Source organism: Dermochelys coriacea, chromosome 2, assembly GCF_009764565.3.
Source record: "Dermochelys coriacea isolate rDerCor1 chromosome 2, rDerCor1.pri.v4, whole genome shotgun sequence".
Lineage (NCBI taxonomy): Eukaryota > Metazoa > Chordata > Testudines > Dermochelyidae > Dermochelys > Dermochelys coriacea.
In genome coordinates this window covers 69,471,885-69,494,751 of record NC_050069.1, presented here as the reverse complement: position 1 = coordinate 69,494,751, position 22,867 = coordinate 69,471,885, and the positions used below count along the sequence as shown (strand labels likewise).

General features: G+C 41.3%; 1 protein-coding gene across 6 annotated transcripts in view; it reads left to right on the top strand.

The window, feature by feature from the left end:
• The window catches only part of LYN (LYN proto-oncogene, Src family tyrosine kinase), a 92,929-nt gene that overhangs the window by 9,792 nt on the left and 60,270 nt on the right, over positions 1–22,867 (top strand). Inside the window, exon 1 of one of the 6 annotated variants that reach the window (XM_043507852.1) lies at positions 18,395–18,576. The exons of 4 other annotated variants lie outside the window; for them this stretch is intronic. The gene's annotated coding sequence lies outside the window, so the exon portion shown is untranslated. Of the gene's footprint in view, positions 1–18,394; positions 18,577–22,867 lie in introns of those variants that run through there. One more of the 6 variants, XM_043507853.1, reaches the window with a different exon arrangement.

The following is a 22,867-nucleotide window of genomic DNA, read 5'->3' as shown; positions in this document are numbered from 1 at the left end:
GAAAACAAATACTGCATCTGATGAAGTGAGCTGTAGCTCGCAAAAGCTTATGCTCAAATAAATTTGTTAGTCTCTAAGGTGCCACAAGTACTCCTTTTCTTTTTGCGGCTACAGACTAACACGGCTGCTACTCTGAAACCTGCCTTTACGTAGTAACTAAACTTTTATTTATGATTTGCTCGGTACTTTATTGTCACACTCGGTAAGAAATTCTGCTCCCCTTTAGGCCATCACTGTTTCTGCCTATTGTTTCTCCACCTTCTCCATCTTCCTTTATCTGTTTCTCTCCCTCTGTCTTGTTATGTATCTAATCTGTTCTTCCTTCTACATTTCCTTCCCAGCAGCAACCCTAATTCTAATTTTTGTGATACTGCTATAAAACTCACTCTCTTTATATACCCTTGCAATGCAAACTTGAGGATTAAGCCTGCAAACACTACCAAGCCTACTTTACTACTTAAGGCCAGGCTCCTGCATTTGTTGTGGGTAGGCAGACTGCAACTCCCACATCAAGCCCCATCACAGTCAAGGGCGCTCCATGTCCGTAGGTAATTCTGCCCAGTTGTAATGAATTGCAGGACTGGGCCTAAGTCAGTGGGACTATTGATGGTAGTAAGTGATTGCAGGAATAGGCCCTTGAGCATGAAAAAGAATCAGAATCAGTACAAACTATTACAATTACATTGAAACCAATCATCATAGCTTTATGAAAATGGAAATAAAAATATTCAAAGACTGAAAACAAGAAATGGCCAGTCACATTCAAAATCATAACAGTGGAATATTAAGGCTGATTCATATAAAATCCATCTGACATACGAGTGCTCCAGTTTCCGCAAATGGGAAAAGATTTAGCATCTTCCAATGCAGGAAAGAAACACATGTGTGACCATTAAATTGCATCCTGAATCTGGCTGGAGAGAGTTCCATGTAATTCAGAACTATATTTCAGAATCCTTTATTTTAATCTAGCAAAACTTCATGTGTGTATTTTAAGTCTTTTGCAAAAACTAAGTTTTGTGCTATCCTGCTAGACTTGAGGCACCAGCAATTTGCTGTCCTCTTAACCCACCTTTTTGGCTATGTAATAATAAAACTTGGCACTTAACATAGTTTTGCAAACATTAATCACCATAAAATACTAGAGGTACTATGACTAGAGATTGGAACCTGGGACTGAGTCACCGCTCTTGGATTTTATTTCTAGCTCTGCTAGTGACTCCATATGTGAACATATACTTCACCCTTTTATGACTCTATTTGCCTGGCTGGAAAGGGTGCAATAATACTTACTCCCCTGAGGATGGCTGTGAGAGTTAGGAGTAAAACCAGCTGCCTCTTTCTTCCTTCACCACAACCATGGAAGGCTCTTGTGCAGTGGAGATGGTGTGGGAGGATTGCTGTCTGCCTACCCCCAGCACATCTCACATCCACCTGCCTGGCAATGCTTTGCTAGAGGGGGTGGAGCTGGGTATGGGTGGGAGATATGCAGGCAGTGTGCCCATTCATTCTTAAATCCCAACTCTTAAAGAATTTCAGAGCTTTTGTTTTAATATTTTGTCTACATCTTCCAATTCATGTAGTCCTTTGTCTCATTTGGCTACATTTGTACTAAACTGGTGGCTGAGACAACTTCCAAAAGATTGCTACAGTTTACTTAGCTGAGATAAACAAGTTATCAACCTAAGCAGGCTACTGTTTCATGCTTTCAAGGGATTATTATAAACACAGTTTAAAGTTGTGCAAAAAAATTAGTTTATAAATTAACTCCCCCAAAAAGTCATAACATGGAGCTCAATCTTCCTCCAATAGAATTCAAGGGGGGCTTTGCCATTGACATCAGTGGGGGTGAGTTCAGGTGCCTCGAACTTGAAAGCTGGCACAGTTAATCAATACTCTATGTTTTTACATTATCAGTAACAAGATGGAAATGGCATGAGATTTTTTCTCTGTGTTTGTGAAATTGCGGGCACTAGATTCAGCACCGTCGTATTTTTAAGGACTTTTCCAATTTCCTCCTAAAACAATTTTGATCTGCAAAATCAAAACAGAGTTCCAAGAGGAACTGCAATCTAAAATAATGGTGTTAGTTTAGTTCAAAGTAGATAATTTAGGACAAAATGTTCAAACCTGAGTGTCTCTTGTAGGGTCCTAAATCCATATTGGGCACATAAATACAATGTCCTGAGCTTCAGAAGTGTTGAGCATGCCATTGACGTCAATATAGCTGAATTGAGAAGCCATATAAAGAGGTCCACTAGAAAATGAAAGCTCCTTCCCCTTGTCTATAATAGAATTATATGTTGATTTTTTTTTCAGGTGTGATTGTTTTTGCTTATTGAAGTGGCTGAAAGAGTTTGAGAATTTTTCATTTGCTAGATCTATTAATATGAATATCACTTTCAGCTCTAAGTACTTTACATATTTATAAATACAGGTTTGACAAAATAGAAATAAGCCCGCAGAAAACCTTCTTGACCCCAAAAAGAAAAGGAGTACGTGTGGCACCTTTGAGACTAACAAATTTATTTGAGCATAAGCTTTCGTGAGCTACAGCTATCAACTTCATGAAAAAACTGATACAGAAACAGACAGACATCATCTTCCTCTCCAAATGCAAACAGATGGACATCATACCAAAAGGGCTGAAGGTAAAAAATCCATTACAATCTACATACCACACAGACTGTGCCGACAGCTTGTGTTACACGCTCTCAAAGAAACTGCAGAACCACCTGATCAACATCCTCTACAGCAAACAGGGAAAGATTAAGAATGAGCTTTCAAAACTGGAGGAATGCATCCGATGAAGTGAGCTGTAGCTCATGAAAGCTTATGCTCAAATAAATTTGTTAGTTTCTCAGGTGCCACAAGTACTCCTTTTCTTTTTTGCGACTACAGACTAACACGGCTGCTTCTCTGAAACCATTCTTGACCCCAGCGTCTCTTTCATTAAGTCCACCATTAAAGAGTCCATCATGGACGTTCTTCAAGGAGTTTTCCTCCTTCATGTCATCACTGGTATGTCATGATGTAGCTTGATGATGCTTCATGAGCCCCATATCCATTTTCAGATAGCTGTTGAGCACTCCTTGCAGCAAGCAAGTTCATTCCAAGAAAACAGAAATTACCCTAGGAAAGACAGGGTGGATAACGGAACTGTCAGAGATGTAGTACACTGAAGTAAGAACAGATGGTGGATTTGCGATAGTGTCCATTAAGGATTCACCCTGATGAATAGTCAAAGAAACCATTCCCTGAGACACGTGCAGGTGCCATATTTGGTTAGATTGAAAATTTTGGGACCCACAGATACAAATTTACATACACACTCATGAAGGGAGGAGAGGGTTCATTTTAATCATCACTTAAGGTGCAATCTGATGATGCTCCCCTGAGCATTGACTAGGCCACAGGTTCTACTAGCTTTGTCTACATAGGAGGGGTGAGTAAAATGAGTGAAGAAACTTCTTGCTTAATCCTCCCTTCCATCCATTCTTCTTGTAACAATGAGGCCAAGTTTCAAATAAATCCAGACCAAAAGCTTTGTATTTGTTGGAATATATACCAATGTTTTGCATCTTTATAAATTAGGCATTTTGCCTTGATATAAATATTCTAGATGCACAAAGTTAAACTACATCCTGCACTGGGAGGGTGTGGGTGCATGGGAGTGTGCATGCATGCATGCCTGGTGGGATGGGGTAGGGGTTTCAGCGCTGTAATTCGGACAGAATACAGAACAGACTATGTGAAAGGGAAGCAGCTCAAGTTCACTTTAAGCATGAAGTGCTTAAGTTACCATGGAAACTGCAAGTAGCTCTTTCCATCCATGTTCCTATAGAGCAGTGGTTCTTCAACCAGGAGTATTTGTGGCACCTTAGAAACTAACAAATTTATTTGAGCATAAACTTTCGTGAGCTACAGCTCACTTCATTGGATGCATTTTCATCGGATGCATTGAAGTGAGCTGTAGCTCATGAAAGCTTATGCTCAAATAAATTTGTTAGTCTCTAAGGTGCCACAAGTACTCCTTTTCTTTTTGTGAATACAGACTAACATGGCTGCTACTCTGAAACCAGTAGTATGTGTATCCATGGGGGGGTACGCAGAGGTCTTCTAGGGGGTACATCACTCAGTTAGATATATGCTTAGTTTTACAACAGGCTACATAAAGTGCACTAATGAAGTCAGTACAAACTAAAATTTCATACAGACAGAATGGGAAAGTAAGCAATTTTTCAGTAATAGTGTGCTGTGACACATTTGTGTTTTTATGTCTGATTTTTTTAAGCAAGAAGTTTTTAAGTGCGGTGAAACTTGGGGTATGCAAGACAAATCAGACTCCTGAAAGGGGTACATGGTCTGGAAAGATTGAGAACCACTGATATAGAAGAATAGTTTATTGCTACTGGTATTTCATGAGGTTCTCTCAAGTTCTACAGAATACCACAGTGCCTTAAGGCCCATAAATTGTGATTTCTGTTGCCAATTTCTCACAATGATTTGTTTAAACCATTTAAAAAAAATAATTCATGACCATCTTGTGAACCCCTTACTCTCATTGATGAGCATTTATATGCATAAAAATCTCATTGTGACTTCTTGTATGTTTAGGTGTTCACCAATAGGAGTAAGGTATTTGCAATTTGTCTCTAAACTTTAACCCACTGATACAACTAGATTCCAATCTGGATAATCCAGTGCCAGGAATTTACTCTTCAATTTCAGTTGGCAATGGAGTTTTCAAACTAAGCAGTTGTGTAATGTTACTGTGTGCCACTAAATACAGCTTTATTTCACTTCAATGTTGGATGCATTTTAATGGTGGGCAAAGTGATTCCATGTGTGTAAAATATAGTTTGTATGGCACTTTAAATCTGTAAAGTGCTTTGGGATCCTTCCTAAATGTCGTTAGTATGATGATACAATTTTGTTTTTACCAGTGGTCCATTTTATCTGATCCCTTTTGAAGATTTGGCTAAAGTTGTTAATTCTGTTATGACTTCCTTCCTTCCTTCTTCAAGAACATTAAATACAAAGGAAAAAAGTAAAAAAAGGTGTAATTGCCTAGGGACTGGTGAAATTGATTAATTCATTGGTGATATTGATTCAAAATCCTGGAGAATGCAGTTCAGGCAAAGAACTGCAATAAAATAAAGTGTTATCACATCAGAAAACAGATGTTAGCTTATCATAAAACATAAGTTTAATATTGGTGCCAGAAATGACTACATAAAGCTGGAACATGTACCTAATTCTTTAAGTCCATAATTCATAAAATCCATTATGTAATTCTTTACGAATTTCTATAACGTTAACAAAATGGCAACCTCTCTGCGGAGAGATGTTATTTTAATATTTAATTAAAAGAAACAAGGAAAAGCTGAATTTATGGTTCATATAAATTCAGTTGTCCTTCCCTTTAATTAAAGCTACTCTTATTTCATTTCAAAATAATCTTTCCATCTTTCAAATTGAAGTAATGACATGATTATAGGTCCTATTTAATACTCTGTGTTTATGTTTTGCCTGGGTAAGGAATGATATCAGGCCAAGTTTCTAATGAGTCTAGACAAAAGGTGAGAGGGATTTATGGAAAGCCAAAGGAGTTTTGCCTGGGAAGGAGTTTTCTTTAGGTCCTTGTAAGAGTTACTTCCACGTAGAGATGGTCTTGTTGTTATTGATTTCTATTATGGTAGTGCCTTAGTGTCCTAACCAAGATCGGGATCCGATTTTGCTTGGTACTATATAAACATAAAGTACATGTATGAGTAAACTGCAGTCAAGAGGTGTGAGTGCAGAACTTGTAGAAATACCCAAGCTTGCTTTGATCAAAACTAGTTCAAGTAGCAATAGCAGTGAAGCTGTGGCAGCATGGGCAGAGATCACTTGTATACATACTGAGGGTCCTGGGTGGATGGGCTAGCATGTGGAGCCACTTCACTGCTATTGTTACTCAAGCTAGTTTTGATCTAGCTAGATCAAAGATAGCTCAGGTATGCCTACAAATGCTGCAATCACACCACCCAGTTGCATGGTAGCGGGGAGAGAGTCCCTGTCCCAAAGAAGAACTGTAATTTTAGATGCAAAGCTCTCTTAATAATTAGTGTCCCCAATGTGTGCATGGCTTCTTGGTAGTGTCCCTTACATACAAGACATAGTTGGAAATCTAAGTCAGTCTTTGAAATGAAAATCATTTATTTTATTGGGTGTTGAATGAATTGTGAGCATTATAGTGCGTACATCTTTGCTGCTTTGTGTGTGATAGAGGTCTTCTGATTTATAAATAGAAATGATACAGTTTATTATATTTCACTTCCTGATTCACTAATGAATAATTCCCTGTCTGTGCTATGTTCCCATGAACTGTTCTTTGCTCTGTTCCTTTTTAACTTCTAAAAACTCCAATTTCAGCAATCCTCAGCTGTCTTCCTCTGTGCAACGTTGCTCAACTTCAGGTTATGCAAGCCTTTAAAAAATATTTAGCAGTCCAGTAGTTCCTTTTACCTTAGTAAGCACAGTGAAGGACAGCCTTCCACTGTAAATATTTGATTAGGCTTTTTATGAGTAAATGAGTGATTTGTTAAGAATGATAAGACTATAGCTTGAATCTTTGTTTTCTACACTTAGCTTTATCTGTATGCTCCGTGCTGTCTGGAAATACATAGTAAATTATCAGAGGGGTAGCCGTGTTAGTCTGTATCCACAAAAACAATGAGGAGTCCGGTGGCATTTTAAAGACTAACAGATTTATTTGGGCATAAGCTTTCATGGGTAAAAACCTCCAATTCTTCAGATGCACAGTAACTTACGATCCCTACCCCAGATAGCTTACAATAAAAAGGCCCTATCTTGTTCCCAATGAATTGAATGTGAATTTGCCATGTGCACAGGATTGAACCTTAAATGAAATGATACTGTCGAATAAACAGGAAGAAATTTGGTATGCAATCAGTGCATATATCATTGGGAGATCATCATGGAAAAGTGAAGTGTTTTAGATATTGTAGTGATGGGTTTTATGCAAGTATCAAATGATCTAATAGATTTGTAATTTTAAAGGTGCATAACATGGGAATTTTGGATTTTGACTTGAGTGTAAGCAAAGAAAATCCCATGGTACCTTCATAACTTATTTCTCAAACTATATAATCCTTTACTTTGATGGAGTTACACTAGGAATTAATATGTCCCATTGTTTTTGGCTGACTCCAAATATATACATATTAAAATATAATTTGGCTTTATCTCATTTTTCCCAGATAAAGATTAGGAAAAGTGCAAGAATTTTAGAACTGTTGTTATCAGAAGAGAGACCAGGTACAGTAATGGACTTCAGAAAGACTCTAATTCTCACTAAGGTTGCCAAGTATCTAGTTTTTGACCGGAAAGTTCAGTTGAAAAGGGAACCTGGCAATGTCTGGTCACCGTGGGGAAGAGGGAGGCACCGGGTCATTAACCCGCACCAACCCCTGCTTAGCCGGGGCCGCCACCTCCTACCTGCAGGCAGGCACAGCTTCCGTGCCAGCCCTGGAGCAGATGGAGTCCTGCTGGGGGGTGGGGGAGCAGGAAGAGGTGGAGACAATCCAGTGACAAGTGGGGTGGGGGAAAGCAGTGAGTGATGGGGAGGGGGGAAGAGGAGTGGGTGGGGGGCAGGGCCTGGGGAAGATGCAGAGCAGGGGCGGGGCCTTGGGATGAAGAGGTGGGGTGGGAGGGCATGGCCTCGGAGGGGTCTGGTTTTCATCCACTAGAAAGTTGGCAACCCTACTTCTCATGTCAGTGGGACTGATGTCACAGGCAAAAGATTCTTGGGACCAATTCAGATCTCATGTAAAATGGTGCAAATTCATTAATTTCAAGGGAGCAGCCCATATTTGCACCAAGTCTGAGTACGGGGCTATGCCTGGTAAAGTCTGAGTAGAGTTCAGCCTTCACTAACACTTCACATGTTGAATGGACTGCTTGTGGGGTGGAGGGAGGGGAGGAGGGGAGAAGCATGATAGCCTTGGAAATGTAGTGCCCTTTAGTGTAATGTTCTGTGGTGCATGTGTGTCTGCCAGGTAAGGGATTGGATTAAAATGAGGAGGGAATATGAGGGTGGTGGGCTAGGCCAATAAGAATGAATTAAATAAAGATGGGATTAAAATAGATGAGACAGGAAGTGAATAATATATGCATAAGGATTTCAGCAGAAAGTCAGTCAATGTTGCAGAGGCGATGTTCTGGAAACTAGTGTAAAAGGGAGATGTAGGTGTCATAAATATAAAGGGAAGGGTAAACACCTTTAAAATCCCTCCTGGCCAGAGGGAAAACCCTTTCACCTGTAAAGGATTAAGAAGCTAGGATAACCTCGCTGGCACCTGACCAAAATGACCAATGAGGAGACAAGATACTTTCAAAGCTGGAGAGGGGGAGAAACAAAGGGTCTCTCTGTCTGTGTGTTTTTTTTGCCAGGAACAGAAAAGGAATGGAGTCTTAGAATTTAGTAAGTAATCTAGTTAGATATGCGTTAGATTCTGTTTTGTTTAAATGGCTGATAAAATAAGCTGTGCTGAATGGAATGTATATTCCTGTTTTTGTGTCTTTTTGTAACTTAAGGTTTTGCCTAGAGGGATTCTCTATGTTTTGATTCTGATTACCCTGTAAGGTATTTACCATCCTGATTTTACAGAGGTGATAGTTTTACTTTTTCTTCAATTAAAATTCTTCTTTTAAGAACCCGATTGCTTTTTCATTGTTCTTAAGAGCCAAGGGTTTGGGTCTGTGTTCACCTATGCAAATTGGTGAGGATTTTTATCAAGCCTTCCCCAGGAAAGGGGGTGTAGGGTTTGGGAGGTTTTGTGGGGAAAGACGTTTCCAAGCGGGCTCTTTCCTGTTATATATTAGATGCTTGGTGGTGGTAGCAATAAAGTCCAAGGGCAAAAGATAAAATAGTTTGTACCTTGGTGAAGTTTTAACCTAAGCTGGTAAAAATAAGCTTAGGGGTTTTTTCATGCAGGTCCCCACATCTGTACCCTAGAGTTCAGAGTGGGGAAGGAACCTTGACAGTAAGAAAGGAAACAAGGTTAGGGTGAAGATTGACTCAGATATTTCAGAACTTTACCACCCTTTTAGTCAGAAAGTTTTTCCTAATATCCAGCCTAAATCTCCCTTCCTGCATATTAAGCCTATTAGTTGTTCTCCATGTCCACTGAAGGTAGGACAAGAATTGATCAGTCCTCTTTATAACAGCCCTTAATACAGGGTGGGCAAACTTTTTAGCCTGACGGCCACATCAGGATTCCAAAACTGTATGGAGGGCCGGTTAGGGAAGGCTGTGCCTTCCCAAACAGCCTGGCCCCCACCCCATCCCACTTCCCGCCTTCTGACTGCCCCCCTCAGAACTCCTGACCCATCCAACCACTCCTGCTCTTTCTCCCCTGATCACCCCCTCCCAGGACCCCCTGCCCCAACAGCCCCCCTGGGATCCCACCTCCTATCCAACCCCCCCCGCTCCCTGTCTCCTGATTGCCCTGACCCTTATCCACATCCCTGCCCCTGACAGGCCTCCCAGGACTCCCGTGCCTATCCAACCACCCCCTGCTCCCAGTCCCCTGACTGCCCTCAGAACCCCCTGCCTCTTATCCAACCCTCCCCCTCCTCGCCCCCTTACCATGCTGCTCAGAGCACCAGGACTGGCAGCCATGCCACCCGGCTGGAGCCTGCCATGCCGCCGCGCAGTCTAGAGCACCAGGGCAGGCTGGCGGCTCTCGCAGCTGCACTGCCCGGCAGGAGCTCACAGCCCCGCCACCTAGAGTGCTGGGGCATGGCGAGCTGAGGCTGCGGGGAGAGGGGACAGCAGGGGAGGGGCTGGGGGCTAGCCTTCCTGGCCTGGAGCTCAAGAGCTGGGCATGATGGTCCCACGAGCCGGATGTGGCCCATGGGCCATAGTTTGCCCAAGTCTGCCTTAATATATATGAAGACTGTTATCAGCTCCCCCATCAGTCTTCTCTTCTCAAGACTAAACTTGCCATTTTTTTAACCTTTCCTCATACGTCAGGTTTTCTAAGCCTTTTATCATTTTTTGTTGTCCTCCTCTGGATTCCCTACAGTTTGTCCACATCTTTCCTAAAGTGTGATGCCAAGAATTGGACACAGTACTCCAGCTGAGGCCTCCCCAGTGCCAAGTAGAGTAGGACAATCATAGAATCAGGGTTGAAAGGGACCTCAGGAGCTTATCTAGTCCAACCCCCTGCTCAAAGCAGGACCAATCCCCAACTAAATCATCCCAGCCAGGGCTTTGTCAAGCCTGACCTTAAAAACTTCTAAGGAAGGAGATTCCACCACCTCCCTAGGTAATGCATTCCAGTGTTTCACCATCCTCCTAGTGAAAAAGTTTTTCCTAATATCCAACCTAAACTTCCCCCACTGCGACTTGAGATCATTACTCCTTGTCCTGTCATCTGCTACCACTGAAAACAGTCTAGATCCATCCTCTTTGGAACCCCCTTTCAGGTAGTTGAAAGCAGCTATCAAATCCCCCCTCATTCTTCTCATCCGCAGATTAAGCAATCCCAGTTCCCTCAGTCTCTCCTCATAAGTCATGTGTTCCAGTCCCCTAATCATTTTTGTTGCCCTCCGCTGGACTCTTTCCAATTTTTCCACATCCTTCTTGTAGGCCCAAAACTGGACACAGTACTCCAGATGAGGCCTCACCAATGTCGAATAGAGGGGAATGATCATGTCCCTCGATCTGATGGGAATGCCCCTACTTATACAGCCCAAAATGCCATTGGCCTTCTTGGCAACAAGGATACACTGTTGACTCATATCCAGCTTCTCGTCCACTGTAACCCCTAGGTCCTTTTCTGCAGAACTGCTGCCTAGCCATTCGGTCCCTAGTCTGTAGCGGTGCATGGGATTCTTCCGTCCTAAGTGCAGGACTCTGCACTTGTCCTTGTTGAACCTCATCAGATTTCTTTTGGCCCAGTCCTCTAATTTGTCTAGGTCCCTCTGTATCCTATCCCTACCCTCCAGCATATCTACCTCTCTTCCCAGTTTAGTGTCATCTGCAAACTTGCTGAGGGTGCAATCCACGGCATCCTTCAGAGCATTAATGAAGATATTGAACAAAACCAGCCCCAGGAGCAACCCTTGGGGCACTCCGTTTGATACCAGCTGCCAACTAGACATGGAGCCATTGATAACTACCCGTTGAGCCCGACAATCTAGCCAACTTTCTATCCACCTTATAGTCCATTCATCCAGCCCATACTTCTTTAACTTGCTGGCAAGAATACTGTGGGAGACCGTGTCCAAAGCTTTGCTAAAGTCAAGGAACAACATGTCTACTGCTTTCCCCTCATCCACAGAGCCAGTTATCTCGTCATAGAAGGCAATTAGATTAGTCAGGCATGACTTGCCCTTGATGAATCCATGCTGACTGTTCCTGATCACTTTCTTCTCCTCTAAGTGCTTCAGAATTGATTCCTTGAGGACCTGCTCCATGATTTTTCCAAGGACTGAGGTGAGGCTGACTGGCCTGTAGTTCCCAGGATCCTCCTCCTTCCCTTTTTGAAAGATGGGCACTACAATAGCCTTTTCCAGTTGTCTGGGACCTCCCCCGATCGCCATGAGTTTTCAAAGATCATGGCCAATGGCTCTGCAATCACATCTGCCAACCCATTTAGCACTCTCGAATGCAGCGCATCCGGCCGCACGGACTTGTGCTCGTTCAGCTTTTCTAAATAGTCCCGAACCACTTCTTTCTCCACAGAGGGCTGGTCACCTCCTCCATATTCTATGCTGCCCAGCGTAGTAGTCTGGGAGCTGACCTTGTTCGTGAAGACAGAGGCAAAAAAAAAATCATTAAGTACATTAGCTTTTTCCACATCCTCTGTCATTAGGTTGCCTCCCTCATTCAGAAAGGGGCCCACACTTTCCTTGATTTTCTTCTTGTTGCTAAGATACCTGAAGAAATTCTTCTTGTTACTCTTAACATCTCTAGCTAGCTGCAACTCCAAGTGTGATTTGGCCTTCCTGATTTCACTCCTGCATGCCTGAGCAATATTTTTATACTCCTCCCCTGTCATTTCTCCAATCTTACACGTCTTGTAAGCTTCTTTTTTGTGTTTAAGATCAGCAAGGATTCACTGTTAAGCCAAGCTGGTCGCCTGCCATATTTACTATTGTTTCTATACATCGGGATGGTTTGTCCCTGTAACCTCAATAAGGATTCTTTAAAATACAGCCAGCTCTCCTGGACTCCTTTCCCCCTCATGTTATTCTCCCAGGGGATCCTGCCCATCAGTTCCCTGAGGGAGTCAGTCTACTTTTCTGAAGTCCAGGGTCCGTATTCTGCTGCTCTCCTTTCTTCCCTGTGTCAGGAACCTGAACTCAACCATCTCATGGTCATTGCCTCCCAGGTTCCCATCCACTTCTGCTTCCCCTACTAATTCTTCCCAGTTTGTGAGCAGCAGGTCAAGAAGAGCTCTTCCCCTAGTTGGTTCCTCCAGCACTTGCACCAGGAAATTGTCCCCAGCACTTTCTAAAAACGTCCTGGATTGTTTGTGCACCGCTGTATTGCTCTCCCAGCAGATATCAGGGTGATTGAAGACTTCCATGAGAACCAGGGCCTGCGATCTAGTAACCTCTGTGAGTTGCCGGAAGAAAGCCTCGTCCACCTCATCCCCCTGGTCCAGTGGTCTATAGCAGACTCCCACCACGACATCACCCTTGTTGCTTATACTTCTAAACTTAATCCAGAGACTCTCAGGTTTTTCTGCAGTTTCATCCCTGAGCTCTGAGCAGTCATACTGCTCCCTTACATACAATACAACTTCCCCACCTTTTCTGCCCTGCCTGTCCTTCCTGAACAGTTTATATCCATCCATGACAGTACTCCAGTCATGTGAGTTATCCCACCAAGTCTCTGTTATTCCAATCACATCATAATTCCTTGACTGTGCCAGGACTTCCAGTTCTCCCTGCTTGTTTCCCAGGCTTCTTGCATTTGTGTATAGGCACAATTACCTCCTGTGTCTTACCTGGATACTCCTGTTAATACACCTCAGAATATTAGCCTTTTCCACAAATGCACCACATCGTTGACTCATATTCATCAGATGCTTTTCCAGAAGGACTACTGCATAGCCAGTTATTCCCCATTTTTTAGTTGTACATTTTATTCTTCCCTCCCTCCCCGCCCCAGTGGAGTACTTTGCACTGTCTTTATTGAATTTCATCTTGTTGAATTTAAACACATTCTCCAATTTGTCACGGTCCTTTTGAATTCGAATCCTGTTCTCCTCCAAAGTTCTTGAAAGCCCTCTCCGCTTGGTGTCATCTGCATATTTTATAAGCATACTCTTCATTACCCAAGTCATTAATGAAAATATTGAATAGTAACAGACTCAGGACTGACACCTGCAGGACCCCACTAGAGAGACACTCCCAGTTTGACAGAAAACTATTCATAACTACTCTTTGAGTGTGGTCTTTCAACCAGTTGTGTATCCACCTTATAGTAACTTAATCTAGACTGCATTTCTCTAGTTTGCTTATGAGAATGTCATGTGGGATTGTGTGAAAATCTTTACTAAAATCAAGGATATCACAACTACTGCTTCCCCCATCATTCATTAGGCCAGGAACCCTGTCAAAGAAAGAAATTAGGTTGGTTTGGCAAAATTTGCTCTTGACAAATCCATGCTATTCCTTATAACCATATTATCCCCTAAGTGTTTAAAAATTGCGTGTTTAACAGTTTGTTCCAGTATCTTTCCAGGGATCAAAGTTAGGCTGATTGGTCTATAATTTCCTGGGTCATCTTTGTTCCCCTTTTAAAGATAGGTACTATGTTTGTTTGCTCTTCTCTAGTCCTCATGGACCTCACCCATTTTCCATGAGTTCTCAAAGATAATTACTAACATTTTTGAGATTGCTTCAGCTAGCTCCTCAAGTACCCTAGGATGAATTTCATCACACCCAGCAGCTAGCAAGAGATGTCAAGAGTAACAAGAAGGGTTTCTTCAGGTATGTTGGCAACAAGAAGAAAGCCAAGGAAAGTGTGGGCCCCTTACTGAATGAGGGAGGCAAGCTAGTGACAGAGGATGTGGAAAAAGCTAATGTACTCAATGCTTTTTTTGCCTCTGTTTTCACTAACAAGGTCAGCTCCCAGACTGCTGTGCTGGGCATCACAAAATGGGGAAGAGATGGCCAGCCCTCTGTAGAGATAGAGGTGGTTAGGGACTATTTAGAAAAGCTGGACGTGCACAAGTCCATGGGGCCGGACGAATTGCATCCGAGAGTGCTGAGGGAATTGGCGGCTGTGATTGCAGAGCCCTTGGCCATTATCTTTGAAAACTCGTGGCGAACGGGGGAAGTCCCGGATGACTGGAAAAAGGCTAATGTAGTGCCCATCTTTAAAAAAGGGAAGAAGGAGGATCCTGGGAACTACAGGCCGGTCAGCCTCACCTCAGTCCCTGGAAAAATCATGGAGCAGGTCCTCAAAGAATCAATCCTGAAGCACTTAGAGGAGAGGAAAGTGATCAGGAACAGTCAGCATGGATTCACCAAGGGAAGGTCATGCCTGACTAATCTAATCGCCTTTTATGATGAGATTACTGGTTCTGTGGATGAAGGGAAAGCAGTGGATGTATTGTTTCTTGACTTTAGCAAAGCTTTTGACACGGTCTCCCACAGCATTCTTGTCAGCAAGTTAAGGAAGTATGGGCTGGATGAATGCACTATAAGGTGGGTAGAAAGCTGGCTAGATTGTCGGGCTCAACGGGTAGTGATCAATGGCTCCATGTCTAGTTGGCAGCCGGTGTCAAGTGGAGTGCCCCAGGGGTCGGTCCTGGGGCCCGTTTTGTTCAATATCTTCATAAATGATCTGGAGGATGGTGTGGATTGCACTCTCAGCAAATTTGCGGATGATACTAAACTGGGAGGAGTGGTAGATACTCTGGAGGGGAGGGATAGGATACAGAAGGACCTAGACAAATTGGAAGATTGGGCCAAAAGAAATCTAATGAGGTTCAATAAGGATAAGTGCAGGGTCCTGCACTTAGGATGGAAGAATCCAATGCACCGCTACAGACTAGGGACCGAATGGCTCGGCAGCAGTTCTGCGGAAAAGGACCTAGGGGTGACAGTGGACGAGAAGCTGGATATGAGTCAGCAGTGTGCCCTTGTTGCCAAGAAGGCCAATGGCATTTTGGGATGTATAAGTAGGGGCATAGCGAGCAGATCGAGGGACGTGATCGTTCCCCTCTATTCGACACTGGTGAGGCCTCATCTGGAGTACTGTGTCCAGTTTTGGGCCCCACACTACAAGAAGGATGTGGATAAATTGGAAAGAGTACAGCGAAGGGCAACAAAAATGATTAGGGGTCTAGAGCACATGACTTACGAGGAGAGGCTGAGGGAGCTGGGATTGTTTAGTCTGCAGAAGAGAAGAATGAGGGGGGATTTGATAGCTGCTTTCAACTACCTGAAAGGGGGTTTCAAAGAGGATGGCTCTAGACTGTTCTCAATGGTAGCAGATGACAGAACGAGGAGTAATGGTCTCAAGTTGCAATGGGGGAGGTTTAGATTGGATATTAGGAAAAACTTTTTCACTAAGAGGGTGGTGAAACACTGGAATGCGTTACCTAGGGAGGTGGTAGAATCTCCTTCCTTAGAGGTTTTTAAGGTCAGGCTCGACAAAGCCCTGGCTGGGATGATTTAACTGGGACTTGGTCCTGCTTTGAGCAGGGGGTTGGACTAGATGACCTTCTGGGGTCCCTTCCAACCCTGATATTCTATGATTCTATGATTCTATGATTTGAAACATCTAAATATTCTTTAACCTGTTCTTTTCCTATTTTGGCTTGTGTTCCTTCCCCCTTCTTGTTAATATTAATTGTGTTGAGTATCTGGTCACCATTAACCTTTTTTTGCGAAGGCAAGCAAAATAGGCATTAAATGTCTCCACCTTCTTGATGTAATCTATAATTAGCTTTCCTTCCATGTTAAATAGAGAACCTACACTTTCCTTCATCTTTCTCTTGCTCATAACATATTTAAAGAACATCTTCTTGCACCTTTTATGGGAACTGACTTGAATAAAACAAAAACCTAAATGTTTTTTAAGATTTGCATTCATGAACCCCAAATTTACTCCCTCTCTATGATGCCCCCCACTTTACTAACATTGTTTCTTACGGTTGTGTTAGGCAGAAGGTTTAAAAGTATGCTGCCGGATCCAAGTAAATCTATGCTGAGCCCTAGTGCCTTGATTTAAATTTTTCTGTTGTGTTCTCTGGAGGCAGATATGCTACAGACTGCATCAAAAAGAAAAGGAGTACTTGTGGCACCTTAGAGACTAACAAATTTATTAGAGCATAAGCTTTCGTGAGCTACAGCTCACTTCATCGGAAGTGACAGTGTACCAGAAGTGTGATATTTTTAGGGCCCTCAACGATGGAAGTGAGCCCTTACTGCAGAGTTGGTCCTTACAACACAGGCAGGAGAGAGCTGCAGTACTGAAAAACAGGGTCCTAGAAATACTCTGGTAAGAGGAAGTGGTCTTTGCTAAGCTGGACAGGAGAAAAAAGGTCACATGAACTGAATTTTCGAACCTTTTAAGGTTTTCCCATCACTACTTTTGCCTAGAAAAGGAGGCTTCAATATTTGAATAAATCTGTTTTAGAAGGTTATGATGGAGACACCAAGAAAACAAGGGTCATCACTGGAAAATTTTAAATTGTGATTGGGTTTTTTCAGAAAGACATACTCTAGTTCAAACTTGAATTAATTTAATTAATTAATTAAAAAAAATTTTTTTTAAAAAAACTAGCCTGTTTTTATACAGGAGGTCAGACTGGAGAGTCAGGTAGCCTGGGGAGGCAACTCGCCCAGAAGTCTTGAAGCCCTGGGCTCCCAGACCCGGGGGCAGTCTGTATGGCAGGACTTCCAGGCTCCCAATTCTGTGGCAGAAAGGGGTTCCAAGCTCTGTGCTGCAGAACAAGGAGCCTACATTCCGAGAACCCAGTTCTGGCTAGAGCCAATTCTCCCTAAGCTTTTGGGACCTCAAGGCACCTGGACGCACTGCAGGGAGCCAGAAAGCCCTGGCATGGTGAGGCTACCTGGAAATATGGATCCTGGAAACCTGGAAGACCCTGGCTCCAGTGCAGTATGAATGGTGGGGCTCTCAAGCAGCACGCCACGTGGGCTGGCAGGGAACCAGGCAGATTTCTGACTGAAACCTTCCTGTGATTCACTAAAATTCATTGAACTTGATTTGCTTTCATGAGACATTTTGGGTTTAATGAACTAGCATTTTCCAAGAAAATTTTGTTTTGTTAGGAAATTTCCAACCAGCTCTATGTCTGGCCTTATGAACTATGAAAAGAGAACAGAACAATCAGTATAAAAAGCCACACTGAGACAAAGTGGGAAAAGACTAAGAGAAAGAGAGAGATTTTGTTTTCAGCTTTCTAAGGGTATACTAATACAATTTAAAATTATAAAAAGACGCACTTACCTGTCACTTTAACAATTTTGAAATGTGCAGGTGAAAAATAGGTTGTTCTCAATTCTAGATTCAGAGTTCTAAATGCAAAGCATTGCCCAATGATGACTTTTTGGATCTTGGATTTTAAAAAAACCAACATTGTTCCTTCACAGCAGATTGCACAGTTAAGATATGAAATATAATTCACAAAAACAAATATTTTAGTCTCCTGCAACAAGCAGGCAGTAGAAATAACTATTTAGATGATTATAACTTTAAACTATAAAGAGTTATTCTACCACCTATAAAGCTTGTAATGACCTATAAATGTCTTATTTGTACAGTAAGTATCCATATAAATAGATATTTATTAAGAGTTATGTATATCTTATCACAGCTTTGGGATTGTTTAGTCAGCTCCTTGAATAGTTACTATTAGGCAGTTTGCATACTGTATGTTAGTGCATTTACTAATCGGAGGATATTCATTTTATAACAACTTTTAAAAAGCTATTATAAAAATATTTTAGTTTATACAAAGATTAAACTAAAACAACTCTAAGTGATTGAAAAATGTGTTGGGATTTGAGAAGCATTTTAGTAAAAAGTGATTGGTTAAGAAAAGCCCAGGCATTCAAGTTGATTTAGGAAGCAGTTGTTAACTCAGAGCATAATTAATATGTCTAACAAACATCACTAGAAGAGGCAACTGTAAACACATTGAAAAATGTGTAAGATATAGATGACTAAGACAGATAAGCACTTAGAGGAAGCAAAATAACACAGGCTACAGATGCGGTAGTGGATGGACCTGTAATGGTCATATGATCTTCCACTGTGAGTATTAGGCTAAAATACTTGTGGTTTTAGTTAAATTACATTGCTAGTACTGAAGCAAAAGGCAGATAAAACAGCAGCTTTTAAAATCCAAACAAGCACATTGTATGCAGTTTCTGGTACCTAATATCTACTTTAAATCAAAGAGAAAGCTAAGCAAAGAGAAGAGATAAAATATTACTGGAGTGAGATGATATGCTGGCAGATAATTGTCTTGAATTCTTTTTGAATCCTACATCTTTGCAGGCATCAAAAGAAAGGCTAGTGATTATGAAACAACCTGTTGTTAGAGGAAGCTCATAGTTATCTTTGGTGTGTGGGTGTGTGTTTGAAAGAGAGCAGTCATGTCTTTTAACTTAATTTTACCTTTTAGACCACGTAGTAAAATCAGATGCTTTTATTCAATGATAATTTAAGTCAAATTACTTAATTAGGTATTTGCTTATAGAAGTTATCCTCTCTTATATAGTTTCTTCTTATCTACATGTACAGCATCTTTCATGTCTAGAAAAGTGGACAGGAAAATTGATTAAAAGCATTGATGAAAAGTAACCTTTCACCTATTGTAAAACATTGTGGGAATGAGAAACGTCTGTAAAGGGATTGAAAGTATTTCCTTTGTTGTACAAGTGATTCTTATCTCAGAAGAACAAATACTCTAATCTGTAACAATGTTGTACTTCTGAACAGCTGAAAGCTTATCAAATTCTCCTTTTAATACCAGGAAAAAAGCACTTGCCTGTCACAAAAGAATAAACTGATGTTCATTGAGGTAAATGGGGGAAAAAAGCCATGCAAATAAACATTTTACACTAAATGCAATATTCATGCATAAATGCACTTTCCTCATACTTTCTACAGAAATATACTATCACTTAAGAAATAGATATGCTTCATTCATTACATATTTTCACTACTTTTTGAGTAATGTATTTTTATTGGGGTTGACTGTTTATATTTTAAGAGTTAAAAGAGGTAATTGCATAGTATCAATATTTTAAAATCCATCACTTTTAGCATATGGCTCGTCAAAATTTATCTTGCAATGTCTGCTGTTAAGATTAGCTTCAAGGAGTTTTATTCTCATAAAGAAAAGGAGTACTTGTGGCACCTTAGAGACTAACAAATTTATTAGAGCATAAGCTTTCGTGAGCTACAGCTCACTTCATCGGATGCATTAAGTGAGCTGTAGCTCACGAAAGCTTATGCTCTAATAAATTTGTTAGTCTCTAAGGTGCCACAAGTACTCCTTTTCTTTTTGCGAATACAGACTAACACGGCGGCTACTCTGAAACCTTTTATTCTCATGCCATTCTAAGGACCTTCCTGCCCAGGTGCAAGAAGTCTGTTTGCTTTCAATGTATAATGTTTATCAGCTATAACAACTTGTTTAAAATTCCTATCTCAGCATCTTGACCATTGTAAATGTCTTGAACTCCATATGCAGTGATGCATAAAATACTGGGAATACCCATGGAAGTACATGATCCCAAGGCCATGGGAGAATTCATAGAAACTCTAATTTCACCAAAAAGAAAAGCAGTACTTGTGGCACTTTAGATACTAACAAATTTATTAGAGCATAAGCTTTCGTGAGCTACAGCTCACTTCATCGGATTCTAGTTTCCGGATCTAATTTCACCATTATAGTATCAGAATAAAATGCAATAAGTGGCAAAATTCCTAACATGTCTTTAATATTTTTCAGTTACTTTATGTGAAATGATGCATCCGATGAAGTGAGCTGTAGCTCACGAAAGCGTATGCTCTAATAAATTTGTTAGTCTCTAAGGTGCCACCGGTACTCCTTTTCTTTTTGCGAATACAGACTAACACGGCTGCTACTCTGAAACCTTAGAAAGATTTGAGAGACTAATTAATAAAGGACAGGTAAATGGCTCAATCCTATAAGGAACTGAGATCCAGATACACAAAGGTATATAGGCTCCGAACTTCCATTGGATTGGAATTCTTTTGTGGATCTGGCCCAGGGTACCCCTAACTCCCACTGAAATCAATGGGAGTGAAGAGTGCTTAGCGCCTCTTTGAAGGCAATTAGTATCTTGCAGAATTGGACTCTCAATCTGTAACACATTCGTGTTCTAGCTTATCATTGCTAAAAGAATAAGGAGTACTTGTGGCACCTTAGAGACTAACAAATTTAATTGGTGCATAAGCTTTCATGGGTTAAAACCCACTTCATCGGATGCATGCAGTAGAAAATACAGTAGGAAGATAGATATACACAGAACATGAAAAAATGGGTGTTGCCATACCAACTATAACAAGACTAATCAATTAAGGTGGGCTATTATCAGCAGTAGAAAAAAATCTTTTGTAGTGATAATCAGGATGGCCCATTTCCAACAGTTGACAAGAAAGTGTGAGTAACAGCAGGGGAAAAATTAGCATGGGGAAATAGCTTTTACTTTGTGTAATGACCCATCCACTCCCAGTCTTTTTATTCAAGCCTAATATAATGGTGTCCAGTTTGCAAATTAATTCCAATTCTGCAGTTTCTCATTCGAGTCCGTTTTTGAAGGGGTTTTTTTGGAGTATTTAGGTCTGTAATTAAGTGACCACAGAGGTTGAAGTGTTCTCCGATTGGTTTTTGAATGTTATAATTCTTGATGTCTGATTTGTGCCCATTTAAAAAAAAATAAAGCTTATTAAAGCCCAAATAAATTTTAGTCTCTATAACAAACAAGTACTCCTCGTTCTTTTTGCTGATACAGACTAACATGGCTGAAACTTATCATTGCTATGAGTTTAATCTTGGATGATGCTTCTGAAGTATATGTTACTAGATGGCTGAAATTTAGTTGTGTGTGCAAAATATTCATCAAATGATTTTACTGTCACCATTGTGAATGACACAACTATAACTAAAGTTAACATTCTTTTTTAACTTTTTGGGGGATGGATCTTCAATCTCTCTTCTTTCCCCCTCCCACCATAACATATATTTAAGGTCCCTGCATCACATTAATCCTTTCCATCTCCAGTGCATATAAGGCTCTAAACTGGGAGTCAGGGTTTCTTTTTCCTGCTCTGCCACTGATTAGTCTTTTTTTTTTTTTTTTAAAATCAGTGGGTGTACTCACCTGCTTAAAGTTAGGGCATGTGCTTGACTACTTCCATGCCAGTTTTTTATGAGTCTTCAACTTCAGGTTGTGGTTTTGTAGGTGCAAAATTGTGGGCACAGGTGTTAGTAAACATGCCTGAATACCTGATTTATTCTGGGTGCAATTAGGAGTTAAACATCTAATAATCAGATATGCACACACAAACCCCAGCTTGCCTACCCATGTGCATGTTTGTCATGTTCAAAAGTGCAAGTGAGTTTTGTATGCCCACAATTAATTGTGCCTGAAAACTTAAATGTTCTTAAGTTAAGAACAGGGTGTTCTTAAATGTCAAAATCCTAAAAGCTTCTGTTAGTGTCTCAAATGAAAGAAGGTGTGTGTGTGTGTGTGTGTGTGTGTGTGTGTGTGTGTGTGTGTGTATATACACACCATATGGAATTGGAGATTGGGAGGATTTCCAGTGGGGTTTTCACAAAGCAAAAATGAAAGCATTAGAGGTTTCCTATTGTAAGAAAAGATTCCAACAGAAATGCAGTCTCTCCACCTTACGCTGGTGAGTGGAAATTCTGCAATCATTGATATGCCAGAACTGAAAATTGCACTCACTTTTCTTGTGGAATGAGGGCCCTTGGACATTTTTGTTCTTAATTTAAGAGAACACAAGTGAGTAGGTGGTTTGGAGATCAATGAGCTCTCAATTGGTCACTGAACTGAATGGTGCAATGATCAGTGAGTTTATTCATGGACACCCAAACTTTGATGTCAAAGGGCCACATCTAATTTCCACAAAACGGGGCAGACTGCAGCTACCCTCATCTTTAATGTAGAGGAAGAGGTGCAGCACACAGATCCCAACATCAGGGCTGGCTCCAGGCAGCAGCGTTCCAAGCAGGTCCTTGGGGTGGCAGTTAGAAAGGGGCAGCAGTGTTTCCGCCGCGGCGGCAATTCGGCGGCAGCTTCTCTGTCCGCAGCGGCACTTTTTTCCACTGCTTGGGGCGGCAAAAACTGTAGAGCCAATCCTGCCCAACATGCAGTGCTCCATCTTGACCTGGGTGGAAGGCTACAACTGGTGGGAGAATAATCTGTTGAGACTGTATTCCTTGAGGGCTGCCTCTCAGGCCAGGTCTACACTTGATAGCTGTATTGATATAACTATGTTGATTAGGGGTGTGATTCTTATAAAATTATTTGTATTATAAAAATACATAAGTCCTATTGTGAATGCAGTTATACCACTGTAAAAATGCCTTATAGGATATGGTGCCCTTGTGATATGGAACAGTTATGGCACCTTTACACTCATATAACTGTATCCACACTAGGAGAGTTGTATCTCTTTAACTATATCAGTATTGTTACAGAGGCACAACTTTCTAGTGTGGACAAGGCCTCTGTACTAAAGATGTGGGCAGACACGAGACCTGGTGTAGAATTCAATGGGCTGCTTCAGCTTCTCAGGCTGTGC